The 16,222-nt window shown below is 42.0% G+C and overlaps 1 protein-coding gene across 1 annotated transcript in view; it reads left to right on the forward strand.

The window, feature by feature from the left end:
- Nucleotides 1-16,222, forward strand: part of ALK (ALK receptor tyrosine kinase) — a 673,225-nt gene that overhangs the window by 483,269 nt on the left and 173,734 nt on the right. The gene's annotated exons all lie outside the window — the stretch shown is intronic.

A 16,222-nucleotide genomic window follows, 5' to 3' on the forward strand; every position in this document is an offset into this window, starting at 1 on the left:
GGGTCATAGCAATAAACATCCTTTATTGTTTCCCACATGTAGAAGGTATAGGAGATGGGCTTGAATTATACAGATCTTTAGGAAGAAGTTGCTTTCATTACTGCTATTCTTCTCTGCCTGCCTTTGCCCAGAGGTTCAGTGAGAGGGAGCTTTCATGTGTGCCATGGAACCTGTGGTCTGAGAAGACCAAGAATGAAGTATGGAGAGGAAGAAAGACTGTGATACTCCCAGACCTATATTGCCAATTTAGACTATTCATGAACAACCATGAAGACTCATACACACAGTGATCTATTGCATATAGAGGCCCAGCTTTGAATCTTGGACCTCTTAGAGGTGGTATACAAAGGGGACTCCCTTAGGAGACCACTGATGACCCAGTTTCTTATGCTGCTATGGTTCTTCATTCATTGCTGGTCTTACAAGAACTTTCACAAGGTGGTTTTTTTTTTTTTTTCCTTAATGAAAACTGATTTATGTGTGAGAAAAAGAAAAATCATCATAATGTGATAGATTGAACTTCAGTTCAAGTTGAAAAGGTGGTTAACCTGTGATGTGAGGCAAGTATAAGAAACATATGGTTTGGGAGAAAGCCAGAAGCTTATACAAATGTTTCCACGTTCACAAACTTGGGGATTTGTGGATAGTTCTGGACATTATCAATCCTCACAGATGTCAAAGGTCTATGTACCATCCAAAAGAGGCCATCTGTTGAAATGGAGCCAGTTAACAGGAATGTGACAGAGAGAAGGTATAAGTTCCCAGAATTGGCCTAATCTCATTTGAGCAAAGAAGAAGGGAATAAGAGACTACAAAACTCCAGATATTAGGCCCAGCCCATACTCCTGCAAAAATTCCTCATACCTCTGAGTCAAGGATCTCAACTATGCAAATTTCTCCTCCCTTATCCCTACAACTCCCTTTCACTTCCAAAATTCTTCCTCTGTATCTTATGTTGCATTTGCAGTGAGTTTGTTGCAAAGTTTAAAAGACCTGTTTCTTGTCTCCTTCTCTACCTTTATAATACCAAGAGAGATGACCTCCCTAACTTTCTCTAACGATCCAAACATATGTCTTCTGGCAGGACAGTTTCTTAGAGGACAGAGAAAAGAAGTCTGCTTCTAACTCCCTGGAGAAGGTAAATTGGCCAAGAGACCTAGGAAGGTTCTCATGTCCCAGCTACCTTCCTTCAGATGCTCTGTGTCTAAGAACAGATGGTCTCCATGGGGAAGCAGATGTTCTGTGCACTCCTTTTCTGACTTGGACTCCCGTGGCCACCAAGAGGTATGAAGAGATAAGTGTGGATATATAAAGCACAGAGTAGAGGAAAGCCATAGTGACTCCTGTGTTTCCTGAGAACTTCTAATTCTCCCTCCCATCATGGAGCAATTTCACTGCACATCAGTTGGTGTGGACACGTTGCAAATGTAAGAAGCATCCGAAAACTACACTCACATTTTTAAATGGAAGGAGTTATTTCAGAGATATGCTCAAGGCTTATTTGAGGTAGACAAATGTCTGTGTTTTCTGATGTATTGCTTTGGTTAGGTCATGAAAGAAAAGAGAGAAAGAGAGAGAAGTATTATCTTTGAAGGGGTGAACAGGGCTGGTAGCATGTTAGCCAGGGTTATTAGATAGGTCTACGGAATGCCTGGCCTATTTTCTGATAATAACTTGGTCCCCTCCTGATAAGGCACAGATAGAATATGAAAGGAAACACATCTGTAGAACTCTACAGCTCTACCTTCACCTACATGAAGAGAGGCACCATTTTAGTTAATCCGGAAGGCTTACAGGGAATGTTGGAGCAATTCTTCCTGCATAGGAGATGATACTTATCTGTGGGTGTCATCAAGGCAGAGGCCATGCCTCTTTCTTCTCTGAATCCTGACATCTATCTCAGTGTGTAACACTTTATAAGTGCTCAGTTAATAAGCAATAAAAGCTAACATCAACAGAGCACCTACCATGTGCAAAGGCAAGTGCTGATCCTTTTAAGTGTGTTATCTCAAGTGCACATTACCATAATTCTATAAAGCAGGTTCTTTCTTTCTTTCTTTTTTCTTTCTTTCTTTCTTTATTCCTTCCTTGTGTATTTTTATTGGAGTTCGATTTGCCAACATATAGCATAACACCCAGTGCTCATGCCATCAAGCGTCCCCCTCAGTGCCCATCACCCAGTCACCCCCACCCCCCACCCACCTCCCCTTCCACTACCCCTTGTTTGTTTCCCAGAGTTAGGAGTCTCTCATGTTTTGTCTCCCTCTCTGATTTTTCCCACTTATTTTCTCTCCTTTCCCCTATAATCCCTTTCACTATTTTTTATATTCCCCAAATGAATGAGACCATATAATGTTTGTCCTTCTCCAATTGACTTACTTCACTCAGCATAATACCCTCCAGTTCTATCCACATTGAAGCAGATGATGGGCATTCGTCGTTTCTAATGGCTGAGTAATATTCCATTGTATACATAGACCACATCTTCTTTATCCATCATCTTTCAATAGACACTGGGGTTCGTTCCACAGTTTGGCTATTGTGGACATTGCTGCTATAAACATAGGGGTGTAGGTGTCCTGCCATTTCACTGCATCTGCATCTGGTAAATCCCCAGCAGTGCAATTGCTGGGTCGTAGGGTAGCTCTATTTTCAACCCTTTGAGGTTATCTTTATTTATGGATGGGGAATCCGAAACTGATAGAAGTTTCAAAACTCGCCCAAGTCATTCAGTTAGGGAAAGATAGAGCCAAACTCAATCCCAAGTCAGTCTGACTACCACGCTAGTATTTCTGTCCACAACATTTTACCACCTTTATGAATGTGTAGAGGCAGGGGTTTTATTTATTGCTAAAGCCTTAGAATTATCTTTGACCCATCCTCTTATTCTTACACCCAAATAACCAAGCCCTGGGCTCTAGACCTGGCTGTTTTTCATCCTAGCCTTTGCTATCTAGATGCTACTGTTGCTGTCTCTTGAATTTACCCTTCTGACTTCATTTTGTCAGCAATGTACTTTATACAGGCCTTCATTATGCATTCTTGGGCTTTGGCAGTAGCCAGCTGGTCTCCCTGATACCATTACCCATCCCTCACACATTGCCACAAATTTCCTTTCCTTGTGGCACTTTCATGAGACCTCTGTAACTTCTTATGCCCTTCCACCTCAGAAATATGGAGGCTAGACTGGGCCATCTCACTCATTCCTGGGTCCAGGAAAACGATGGGCTTGAGATCACCCAGCTGATTGTTCGTACAGCTGAGAGTGACATCAGGGCCATCTTGACTCTGGTCTTGGTACTTTCACCACTATTCAGTCCTGCCTGGGAAATGCCCAATGTCTCTGCCTGATTTCTAAGCTTTTTTACAATCTGGTCTCAGTACCTGTCCAATGTCATGTCCTCTCTTCTCCCACACCCCAACCCTCTAGTCAGACTGGTTTTGGGTACATTGCACCAAGAATGGCCAGCTTGGTCCCAGGCCTTCCATTTTGAATGCAGGCTCATCATTTATGATCCAATTTAGGGCCCAAACCCTCCAAAACATCATTCAGAGCTAGAGAAATTCTTCTCCAAATACTTTGCTCTCTACATCTAAATTTAGTATCTGTTTTATAATCATTTCCCAGTTAGGCATTTTGGGGGCCTTAATGTGAGGTTTGGGATCCTGTTTTATATTTCTTTTATTTCTCCAGGGGATAGTTAGCACACTGCTAAACACATAGAAAACACTACTTAAATACTTGTTCACTGATTGTTAGTTAATCAATCAATTGATAAATGTTTCTCCTGCTTTTATAGCTTTGGGTTATTACCCTGGTACTGACAAAAGAGGGTAGCAGTAGGTGGAAATTGCTTAGAAGAGGTTTTACTCTGATCTCTAAAAAAAGCCAGTTTGTGTATTTGGCAATGATGGGAAGGATATCAGTCCCCAGAGACACCCATGCCTGGACTCCCAGGGAACACTTCACCCATTCGCAAAGACCTGTCTTTAGCAGATAGCCCAAAGCACTAGAATTATGCAGCACATTCATCAGGACCCCTCATGTTCAGAGTTGCCTACAGGAAAACACATGTCAGAATGGGCAGGACTAGCTTCTTGAAAAAGATTTGAAAAACACTGAGCATCTCATAAGAACATACATTATTGGGATCCCTGGGTGGCTCAGCAGTTTGGCACCTGCCTTCAGCCCAGGGTGTGATTCTGGAGTCTTGGGATCGAGTCCCATATCAGGTTCCTTGCATGGAGCCTCCTTCTCCCTCTGCCTGTGTCTCTGCCTCTCTCTCTCTCTCTCTCTCTCTTTCTCTCTCTCTCTCTGTCTCTCATGAATAAATGAATAAAATCTTAAAAAGAAAAAAGAACATACATTATTGGGGGGACCTAGGTGGCTCAGTTGGTTGAGCATCTGATTCTTTATTTTGGCTCAGGTAGCAATCTCAGGTTCATGAGATCGAGCCCTGTGTCAGGCTCTGAGCTCTGCGAGGAGTCTACTTCTCTCCTTCACTCTCTCTCTCTCCCTCTGCTTCTTTCCCTGAGCTCACTTATGCTCTCTTTCTCTCTCTCAAATACATAAGAATAAATCTTTCAAAAAGAAGAATACACATTATTGCAAACACCCATCCCATACCTTCTATGTGCCAAGCCCTGTTCTAAACTTGTTGCATATAAACTCATTTAATCCTTACAACAATGCTATGACGTATGTACTATTATTATCAGCATTTCCATTATATAGATGGGAAAATTGAGGCACAGAGACTTAAGTAATTTATCCCAAGTCTCACAACAGGTATTAGAACAGAGGTCATCTGCTCCAGCATTCATGCTCTTGCTGCCATGTGTTACTCCTACTTGCTGGGAAGCACCCCAGGAAATAACTATTCTGTCTCCCTCAACAGTAGAAATTAAATGAACAAACCACCCAATGATTTATCTTGAACTTTGACACACTAAATTACTGACCGGCCCAGTGTGATTTCTGCCTGCACCTCATGATTGTCAAGTTCTCAGTTTTTCTAAGATACTAATTCAGAGCTTCCCTCCCCCTGCCTCAGTTGGTCAGAGGTAATTTAGGTGTACTGCTGCCCACTGGCCAACAGTGGACCCCCTCCATCCGTGAACATCAAGGAGCTACATATAGCACCTAAGTAAGCCTAAATACATTTTTCTGCCAGCCCTTACGGTTCGTGTTCTCTTTCATGAACCTACAAGAATCACATCTGACATTTCCTAAGTCAGAACCACATTCATCTCACTAACAAATTTCTCAACAAGAAGCACTCTTGGTTCCTTACCCTACTGAAACTCTTTCAAACATATTATCTCCTCTGATCTATTCAGCAGAGAGGATATCATAATTCTCATGCTACCCATGAGGGGTACTTTCATTAACTTCTGTAGTGCAGGAAGGGAGAGGAATCCAAAAGCTGTCCCACCACCATAGATAACTTAAAACACATGTCCCAAAAGAGTTGAGGGTGCGCAGATATCTTAACATCTCTGGGCCTAAAATGATGGCATTTAAACTGGATCTATGAACTTCAAACATTTTTTAGAGGCTGAAAGCTTAATTCAAATAAAGTCATATATAGTAGTCCAGTATATAAAATTACACACGCAGAGTTACCCTCAGGGAAGTGATGGTAGGGAGGTCTAGAACCCACTTGCTCCACAGGCCTTGACAACCGCCCCCCACAAACACTGTGGAGTTTCATAAAATACAGTATAAGAACCACTGGACATTCTGATTTTCGACTCTCTTATTAATTCCAGCTTTTTGTTCATAAGATTCTGTTTTTACATAAAATGTGAGAGCTAAAAAATTGTTACATTAACTATACCATCCTTAAACAATTAAGACAAAGAACAAAGCTATTATACTTTGGGCTATGGCCCATCTACACAAGGCAAGTTCTTGTCTCACTGAGTCCCAGCTTTAAGATGCTAGTTATAGAGCTAGTATGAATGTTTCTAGTAAAAAGAAATGTGTGGTATATCACAGCCTTGTCCCCTCTATCTCCTCCTACTCTACCAAAGACAATGATGACCAGTCAAGGATGCCCTCCTTAGGCCAAGAGGAGGACAAGAGGAAATGAAAGAAGCTGAACAAACGTATTCTAATCTTGGCCAGCCATGGGGAACCAATCAACTTCTGGAGTAGCTCCTAGCAGCCAGGCCCAAACTGGGCATTTTCTGTTCCAACAGCAAGCAACATCCCAGCAGGATCCTCAGTCTGTGCTTGTAAGATGGAGATTACTGAGGCTGCCAGGAGAAAACTCTCTATGTAGCAGAATCATCCATCTACTCATCCATGCATTTGCTCATTCATTTGACAAACATTACTGAGCACGTACTAAAGTGAACACACAGTGATACCGATACAAACTTGCTTCTGTCTTAGGATTGAAGTTTGGTGTGGTGGCCTTAAAATCTCTGTTTTATTTCACACAAAACTGCTCCCCAAAGGCATCCATGACTTACATCTAATTCACACCAGAGATATTGAATAAGTGCTCCATTTGTAGAGATTGTCTTCCTCTGAACTGTTTTTCATGCTTTTATCAGAAATACCATGGAATGAGCACTGAACCAGCAATCAGGGCATCAAAGTCCCCTTTCCACCTTTTATTTGCCATAGCCTAGCCAACGCTTAAGATCAGTAGGGACATTACAGGTCTCTATCAGAATTGGCATATTGATTGTTTTTATTTAAAATAGGAATAATAATAAAATATGTCAGTGGTTGTCCCAACATTGACCTAAATCGTGAGGGTCTAATGAGAAGATAGCTATGGAGATGCATTGAACATGCTACCCTGAGCTACCTGACCTTTTTGGAACTTACCTAGCCTGAAATCTCTAAACATATACTTACTCTCTCACTGCTGCTCAGTTTCTTTTGGAGAAAGTGCTATTTACAGAAACAAATTGGCTTTTCTGATACCTCCTCCAAAATTATGTGATGCTAACAACAACCAAATGCCATGCAGGTATTGAGAGTCACAGCACTGCCAAACTGCCACCAGTGCCCAGGTGGCCCCACCTAGGTCAGTCACTTCAGGGGACCGAGTTATCTATGCAGAGGTGGGATCTATTGCTTGGAAGAGAAAGCCAAGGAGAAGTAGCAGCCATAGCCTTGTCCACTAGTTCTCATCATGCCCTCCTTTGTGATGGGTGAGGCCCATTATATACTATTGTCCTCCTTAACTATCTGTTTCTAAAACCTCCCACTCATAGTTTATCTGTGAATTGTACTGTTTAAAAGATAAGCATTAAAATTGTGATTTTCTGTTGCATTTCCCAAACACCTCCTATATCAAGCTTTGATTCCAGCTAATCCCCCTGTAGCATACCCTCCCTCTCCCTTCCCCAAAGTCTGTCTCCCCAGGCCTTGCACTTCTTTCAAATCTCAGCTCAGATACTGTCTTCTCCAAGAAGTCTCAGCTCAGAATTATGTCTCCATAGATTTCCGTTTTATAACAGTCTACTTCTTTCCAGAGTTATTTATGTGTCTTGCTCAATAGATGCTAAATTCCTAGAATCAAAGACTGTGTCTTTTTCTTTTTAATCTCTGTACTCCAATTAGCAACTACCAGTGTTTTTCCCATGGTAAGCACTGAATAAAGGTTTTCTGGTTACAATGTAGGAAGGAGATTACAGGCTTTGGAATCAGACAGAATGAGTGTGGAATTCCAGGTCTATCACTTAACACCCTTCTGAGCTCAAAAGAATTTTTAAATATCCTTGAGTTTTGGTTTTCTCAACACTAAATGGGACTAATGATACATACTTATAGGTTTGTTGGGAAATGAAAAACATATTACATGTAGGACCCCTGGCACAGAGCTTGGCACAATAAATTAATATTGCCTTCTCCCTTCCTCACCCCCAGACTGAGCTGAATGTCCTCATTCTGGAACCAAGGTGGAATAATTCATCATAACTAACCCAGGGTTTGTTTGCAGGATCACAGTCACCTTTCCCTTTCCATTTTGCCTATCTCCGCCATTGGGCCAAGGTCAGGTTTACCCTACTTCCAGAAGAAACACTGAAAGCCCAGATCTATTTTCTGATTTCGAAGGCATCTGCTTCTCCCCTCCTCCCCCCGACAATCTCTGCTTTTATCTCTGATAAAGTCATTTTTCCCTTTGTGACTGAGTGCCCAGAATCCAGTGTGCCATGCAAAGGAGTAAGACGGTTTAATCCTGTGGGGATGGTTAGTGGCCAAGGAAGAGCCTAAACATCTTGTGATATACTTATCACACTGCGTCCTTCTGGCAGACTGAGGATGGGGTCTAACTCAGCCAGGCCCCCAGCTGGTGTAACCAGGAAAGAGTTTTTCTGGCCCCTCCTTTCCCTACCCACATCCAGCTGCTGTTGGCAGAGACTTCTTACATTGGAATGGCTTATTCATAATCACTAATAAAGCCAATTAAAAATCCCCCACAAAGTACATAGGAACAATGATTGCTTGGGTGACTATTTTAAATATTTGACCATTGGAAATCACCCGGAAATGGGGGTAGAGACAAAAGATTTTTAAATATAAATAAATAAGGAACCAGTGTGCTGAGGTCATTGTACTCCCGGAAGAAAATTACTTTCAAATTACAACTACATAAAAGAAATAATTGAAAAGATTAATCACACTAAAATAATTGGTCTATTTTACAAGTAATTTGGAGCAATATTCAGTCATTGACATAAATGTCTAGTAGTAAAATAGTAATGAATTTCATTCTCTGACTAATGTATTTATTTTATTAATGGTACTAAATGGCATTGTTACTGCTTATAAATATTTCATAACTTTTAATTCATTAAAATGTTCAAGGAATCTCCAAAAGTATTTATTAGTTTTAAATCATCCTTGGTATTCAATATGCGATTGCCATTCTGCCTGGGTAATTAAAAAAATTATTGTTTTGGGTAATGGGAGTCTCTTTGAATGTGGAGGATTAAGCCCCAGTTATTAATGAGACCAACGCTCCAGCTGATGATGAATGAGGGGCTGAGTGAAGCTATGTTCCCTCTCCAGGTTTCTAAGGCCCCTCTGTAACCATTCCTTAAAATCTGTCCCTGTGAGGCAGACCCAAATAAATAAATTCCAGAGATAAGAGAAATGTCAGTTTAGACATTGGTTTCAATCCACCACCTCTCCCACATCCTCTCCATCTTCTTGAAACTGCTGACAGCAGAATTCGTACATTCTGACCTCCCCTCCTCTCTGTTTCTTTCATTCTTTGATAGAGTCCATAAGGAGGGAAATGGGCAGAAGATGTAACAGAAAGAAAAGCAAGCAACACTGCATCGTGAACAGTGGAAAGGGGACATGATTTGGATAAGGAAAACATGGATTTGGATCCTAACTGAGCTGTTTGGGTGCTATGTGTCCATTACATCCTAGAAGTGCTAGATAATTAATATGTAAAAAGGAGACAGTAGCACCTACTCCGTGTAAGGATTTAATCCATGTGAGGATTAAATAGGTGGTGTGTATACCTTGCGTGACACAGTGCCTGCAACCTAGTGGGAAATCAAACAGGGTTAGTTCCTTCCCTCCCTAAGTCTAAAGAGTAGATCATGATGATGTTGGTCCAATGGACTTGGTAACTCTTAATTAACCATGGGACAAATAATTGGTATGCATCATTAAGACAAACTGGACCAACAGTGAATTGTACAATTTCAGAGGCTTGGTAAGTCTAAGGACATCCCCTGGAGGAAGGACGGGATGGCTCCACTCTCAGGGCCCTGCCCCACAGGTCTGAGATCAGGCTTCCCGTCCTGCCTCCCAAGCCCCATCCACACAGGAAATGGCTAAGGGCACTTGGCTGTGAGCAAATTAGGAGGGGCCAGGATCCTACAAGTGAGTTGGTAAAAGGGGTAGGGGTTTCTCCCACTCGGACACTTGTACCCCGAGGATATGTAGTAGTGTTGTGGGCATGCACAATCCCATAGAATCAACCAACGTGGTACATTTTTCCAGAGCTTCAGTTTTACCAAAATATTGAAATAGAGGGATATTTTTATATTTAAATTGACAGGGCTTTATATTGGGCATCAGTGCTGCACATAAATTTCAAGATAAAACATGAGATTTAAGATCTTTTCTTCTGGAAGTGATCCCCCAGATTCTGGGAGGTGACTTCACCCTCTCTACCATTTGGGGCACATCAGAGGAGATGTTGGAGAAGCACAACTTTAAGGGGACAGAGGGACATGGGTAAGAGAAGGAGGTACAGCCAGGTCTGGAAAGCTGGAGCCAAGTTGGAATATATCCTTTCAGTTGTAAGCCATAGGTGGGCAGGATGGCAGGCTGAGTCCCAAGGTGACACCTGAGACTAGCAGGGAGGCCCTAACCTACCAAGTGAGTCACAGAGGGACTCAGTTCCTAAAATTCAAGTACCAGGTCAGAGCCAGACTAACCAAATATTAGGATTTAAAGTCCCCTGGGCATTGGCCTAAAGCTCCTTTAATTTCCCCAAAGACAGAATGGATGTCAGAATTGGCTTTGTTTTTGTTTTGGCTTGGTTTATAGGGATATACAGAAAGGGGTGCTAATTCTGCATCTGAAGAGCTGGGAGACATTTTACTTCCTCTCTGCCCAGACCCCTGGCCAAAGCTCCTCAACACCAGGGACAATGGGAATCAAATGGCCACGTCCTCCAGAGTGGAGTATGAGAGCTCCCACTGCTAGGATGTGGTGCTCTTTCTTTTTACTCATGGTTATTTTGAAGGTTTTGGCATTCTCTGTCTTCAAGTTATGCTGCAAGCATGGAACTTCAGTTTGCCTTTTTTTTGTTGTTGTGATTTGTTTTATGAGGAAACACAGGGAAACAGTTGCTTGGTTTGTGCCCAGAAAGCTCCACAATTCAGTTTGCAAGTCACAGGGCGAATAGTCTCTGCCATGCCTCCTTTCCTCCACTCCAACATTTCTGGGATTCTATGAGCAGCAGTTGGGTGGATGTAAAGTCTTTCGGCTTTTGCTGTTTTTGTTTCTTCATTTAGCTCTTAGCCAGCATTTTGTGTCTATAAAATGCTTAACAACATTGACTAATTACCCCTCATTAATCATTCATGCAACTGGTAGAGCAGGGGTCTTATTTCCTTCAAGAACACAGGTGCAATATCCTGTCTGGTTTCCAAGTCACACACAGGGGGGTGATGGGGCCATCATGGCAGCACTGGGATCCTCCCAAGATCACTGGGGGAGTGAGCTGGAATGTGGGCACAGACTCTGTGAGGCTACAACCCCTATTCTGCTCTAATGAACAGGAAGGATGAGCCACATTGCCAACCAATGGAAGCTGAGAAGCAATAAGCTTTAATTGGAAGTTTCTCCCTGGAAATTCACATGGACATAATAACTCTGTTGTCTTAAAAGGCCCAGAGAGGTTGAATACCCCAACTTTCTTTTGCTTTTATAAGCTGATCCTTTCCATCATTTGTGAAATGTAAATATAATTAAAACATTGGCACTGACTAGTTTCCCCATGCTACAAGGACAGGCAACTCGTGTCTAGGGTCAGGGGCTGCCTGTCTGTAGGTTTATGGTTCAGGAACATGGGTGAAGGAGCTGTCACAGCCGAGAACAGCAGTGGAATAGACCATTGGAAAGGGTCACTTTGGTCTCTGGAAGGCTAGGCTTGGAGCAACCTCTCTGCACTCTGCTTCCAGAGGTCAAGGAGAGCCTGGGAGTAGCCCAAAGCATCTGTTGTAAAGCTGAGGCAACAGAATTACATTACATGGATTAAAACAGAAACAAGAAAATGACAAGGAGATGCTCTGTTTTCCTTATCTTACTATCTCAGGTCTGATACCTTTCTTGTCAGTGTGCAAAGCCCTAGCTTGCTGCATTTCGTATTCTCTTTCCCATATCACTGGGCATGCGTGCATACTAATGTTAGAGGGCTGCCCATTCTCTTCCATTCTTCCCCTGGCACAGCCCTCCCCCCCTTCCTTTCTCCCCATTCCTCTCATGTGGTTGTTTGTAGCACCAAATATCTACTCAATTCAGAGTCGTAGCATTTGCTCACACTGTATGACAATCAATACGTGGAAGCAGACAGATCATTACCCATCGTTATTATCTGTTTTGGCATCTTGTGGACAGGCCCTTCCTACATCTCTTTGCCCTCAGCCCCCCTGCCCTCTGTCTCTCCCAAACTCTGGATGCCTTTGTCTTTTCGCTTGACTATTCATTCATTTTCACTTCTCAACTTTCTTCCTCTCTTTTTGTGAAGGGAGAAAAGGTAATCAGTGAAGCCTGCCCTGCTTTTACCACTGGCACATGGACAGCAACTGAAATGGCTAGATTGGTTGCTCGGGGGCCATATCTGAGATGCGCACACAAAGAATCTTCCTTTCTTTTCTTCCCTATTCTAAGCATATATTCTCTCCTCTCTTCCTTTTTCTCTTCCTCTGTTTTGCTTCCTTTCCCTTCGTGCACCTATCATTCTGTCAGTAGGAGACCTCACTCCACAGGCATACATACGTTCACATAGGCACATACATGCGTATGAACAGTGAGGGGTGTTAAAAGGCATTAAGACATGATGATCCTAAAGAAGTCCTCCAGGGTAAGACCACAGTCTTGAGTGAGAGGTCTTCCTGGTGTCAGTCACAGGGCAAAGGCAAGGATCTAGGTAGGTAAGAGGGTCCAGCAGTTTCCTCTAGGGGTAAAGAATTTGTTTTTAATAAACTTATTTTTTATTGGTGTTCAATTTGCCAACATACAGAATAACACTCAGTGCTCATCCCATCAAGTGCCCCCCTCAGTGACCGTCACCCATTCACCCCCACCCCCCACCCTCCTCCCCTTCCACTACCCCTAGTTCGTTTCCCAGAGTTAGGAGTCTTCATGTTCTGTCTCCCTTTCTGATATTTCCCACACATTTCTTCTCCCTTCCCTTATATTCCCTTTCACTATTATTTATATTCCCTAAATGAATGAGAACATATAATATTTGTCCTTCTCCGATTGACTTATTTCACTCAGCATAATACCCTCCAGTTCCATCCACGTTGAAGCAAATCGTGGGTATTTGTCATTTCTAATGGCTGAGTAATATTCCATTGTATATAAACCACATCTTCTTTATTCATTCATCTTTCGATGGACACCGAGGCTCCTTCCACAGTTTGGCTATTGGGGACATTGCTGCTAGAAACATCGGGGTGCAGGTGTCCCAGCGTTTCATTGCATCTGTATCTTTGAGGTAAATCCCCAACAGTGCAATTGCTGGGTCTAGGGCAGATCTATTTTTAACTCTTTGAGGAACCTCCACACAGTTTTCCAGAGTGGCTGCACCAGTTCACATTCCCACCAACAGTGCAAGAGGGTTCCCTTTTCTCCACATCCTCTCCAACATTTGTGGTTTCCTGCCTTGTTAATTTTCCCCATTCTCACTGGTGTGAGGTGGTATCTCATTGTGGTTTTGATTTGTATTTCCCTGATGGCAAGTGATGCAGAGCATTTTCTCATGTGCATGTTGGCCATGTCCATGTCTTCCTCTGTGAGATTTCTCTTCATGTCTTTTGCCCATTTCATGACTGGATTGTTTGTTTCTTTGGTGTTGAGTTTAATAAGTTCTTTATAGATCTTGGATACTAGCCCTTTATCTGATTCGTCATTTGCAAATATCTTCTCCCATTCTGGAGGTTGTCTTTTAGTTTTGTTGACTGTATCCTTTGTTGTGCAAAAGCTTCTTATCTTGATGAAGTCCCAATAGTTCATTTTTGCTTTTGTTTCTTTTGCCTTCGTGGATGTATCTTGTAAGAAGTTACTGTGGCCGAGTTCAAAAAAGGTGTTGCCTGTGTTCTCCTTTAGGATTTTGATGGAATCTTAAATTAGAGTTAGCTCTTGGGTAATGGTAGCTGAAGTTGCAGTCGCTACAACAGAAGATGCTCGAAGCTAGGAAGGAGAGTCTTGGGAAAACTCTTTCTCTTCTCTTCAGGGATCAGCAAAATATAATGTCTAAGCTCATGGTACACACTGGAGATTTTTTTTCCTCTTGTTTTTCCCAGTTGTTAGTAAAGTCATGTTGAACACTCCAGGTTACTTTGGTTGTACTCCAAAAGTTTGTCTGGGCTTTTGCCGGGGTTTTAAAGGGCTTAAACAAAACAGCTGTGATCCATAGGATTCTCCAAGGAAATAACAAATCGCAGAAAAAGAGGAAAGAGGGAGGAAGGAAGGGAAGAAAAGAGAGAGGTAGAAAAGGCTATGAGGTCTAAACACTCTACCCAACATAAAGTTCTCCTTTTGTACCAAACTAGGATGTTCTGAGCTTGCATTAATTAAGGAAGGTGGAATTTTCCTATCTACTGACTGGTATCTCTCCCCATGCATAAACTAGTCTTCCCATTTCCCCATCACCTTAAGTAACTGGACTCCATGCTTCCAGAATCAAGGCTGGAAAATTCATTAAATAACCCAAACTCCATAGGATTTTTAAAAAATCAAATTATTATTTCCACATTATTATATTATTTAGTGCAACTTTATCAGAAGTTCCCATTAACATACAAAGTGCCACTACCTCTCATCATTGTTTGTGCTTTTCGTGGATAAAAAATAGAAAGGTAGTCATGGGCACCAATTTGATGGGTTCTTTTGTCAGATGTAGGACTCCTCTCATCACATCCCTACCCCAGCCCTTGGTTCCAGCCACAGACAACCTCATTAAGTGTTGTATGGAGGTAGCCCAGTGCTCTATCCACAGAGCTCCAGCAAAGCTTCATATGGCTAGAGTGGATCATCCCAGTACTGCAGCCTGTTTGACTTCTGTTTCTGTTATGTTTCCCTCCTGCTAAGTAGTGTGCTTTCCACCTCGTCTCTGTATACCTAGCGCTTGGCTTAAAGCCTGGCGCACGATAGGGGCTCCATGAGTTTTTGTAGAGTGTTGAATGAGTGAGTGTATAAATGAGTCAAGAGGGAGCAGTGTGAGAAAGTGTCTATGAATGCAAAGCAGAGTGGAAAATTGAGATCACAGCAAAAAATTGTAAACAGGCAAATATGTCAATATTTCAAATGCTTTCAGTTATCCACTTAACCATTTTAGATGGGCATTCTACTTTGTAAGTATAGGCAAAGGCAAACATATCCAGTAGCATATTTAAATTCCAGATTCTCCCCTGCCAAAATAATAATACTAATATTAATAATAATGATTGCAAGAGTGGGACCTCTAGTGTATACCAACTAACAACTTCTTCCCTAGATCCTGACACTGCTAGGATGACCCACCCAGACTGGTGATTAGTGACATACTCACCCTCATGTGATTTGCTTGAGGTAGGACTTTGCCACAGCTCCAAAGACATTATAATAGAATCAAACAGCAAATGTACTTATGTCTGCTACATTCTATGAACTCTTTTGCCTTCAGGGGCTTCTGTTAACTATATAATTCGTCACTTTTAAAAATCACAAGGTTCATGTAATTTAGCATCTGGAAAAGGCCTGAAGGAATTTTTTTTCTTTCCTCCCTAATTTTACAGATTAGCAGACTGAGGCCCAAAGAGGTTAAGGTTCTATAATTACTAAATGGCCTATTTGTGACTTTTTACCTCTTATTCCATTTTTCCTTCAACTTCTTCCTGCTATTTCTTAGCCTTGGAAAGATTAGAAAGTGTCTTTAACACCTACACATTTCTGTTCCCCATTCCATGGGGGCCTTGTCCCAGATCCTCACTATGCAGCATAAAGCCTGGCATAGACCAGATGCTCAGTCAGCGTTCTTAATTGAAATAAATGGCATACATGGCATCCCAATAAAGTATTAAATAAATGAGAAGTGTACTGGAACCTTGTATCTCAGCTTGTATTTTCAGAGACAGGACCAGCCCATGCTCAGTCAGGACATGCTTGAGAAGAAAGCTATAATAGGGGAAGAAGAGCCAGACCAGTTGTCATATAAGAGAAGCAGCCCATTGGAAAGGATTTTAAACATCATATAGAGAATGTAAACTTTACAGTCTATATGCAAAAATTTAAAACGAAACTTGGCTCTTCAGAGAACACCTCATTTCCACTGATGGGAAACAGCATAATCTCAAGTCAAGAATTGAAGACAACTCTGAATGGGAATTTTTAAAATCCCTTTTGGATAGATAATCAGACTATTCTGAATTCTGCCCTTTTACACTACCCTTCTGATTCCTCTGGGGAGCAAGTAAAAATGGAAGGCTTCTGTGCCATCTGGTAATGAAAGAGCCATCC

The sequence above is a fragment of the Vulpes vulpes genome, chromosome 8 (assembly GCF_048418805.1).
Source record: "Vulpes vulpes isolate BD-2025 chromosome 8, VulVul3, whole genome shotgun sequence".
Taxonomy (NCBI): domain Eukaryota; kingdom Metazoa; phylum Chordata; class Mammalia; order Carnivora; family Canidae; genus Vulpes; species Vulpes vulpes.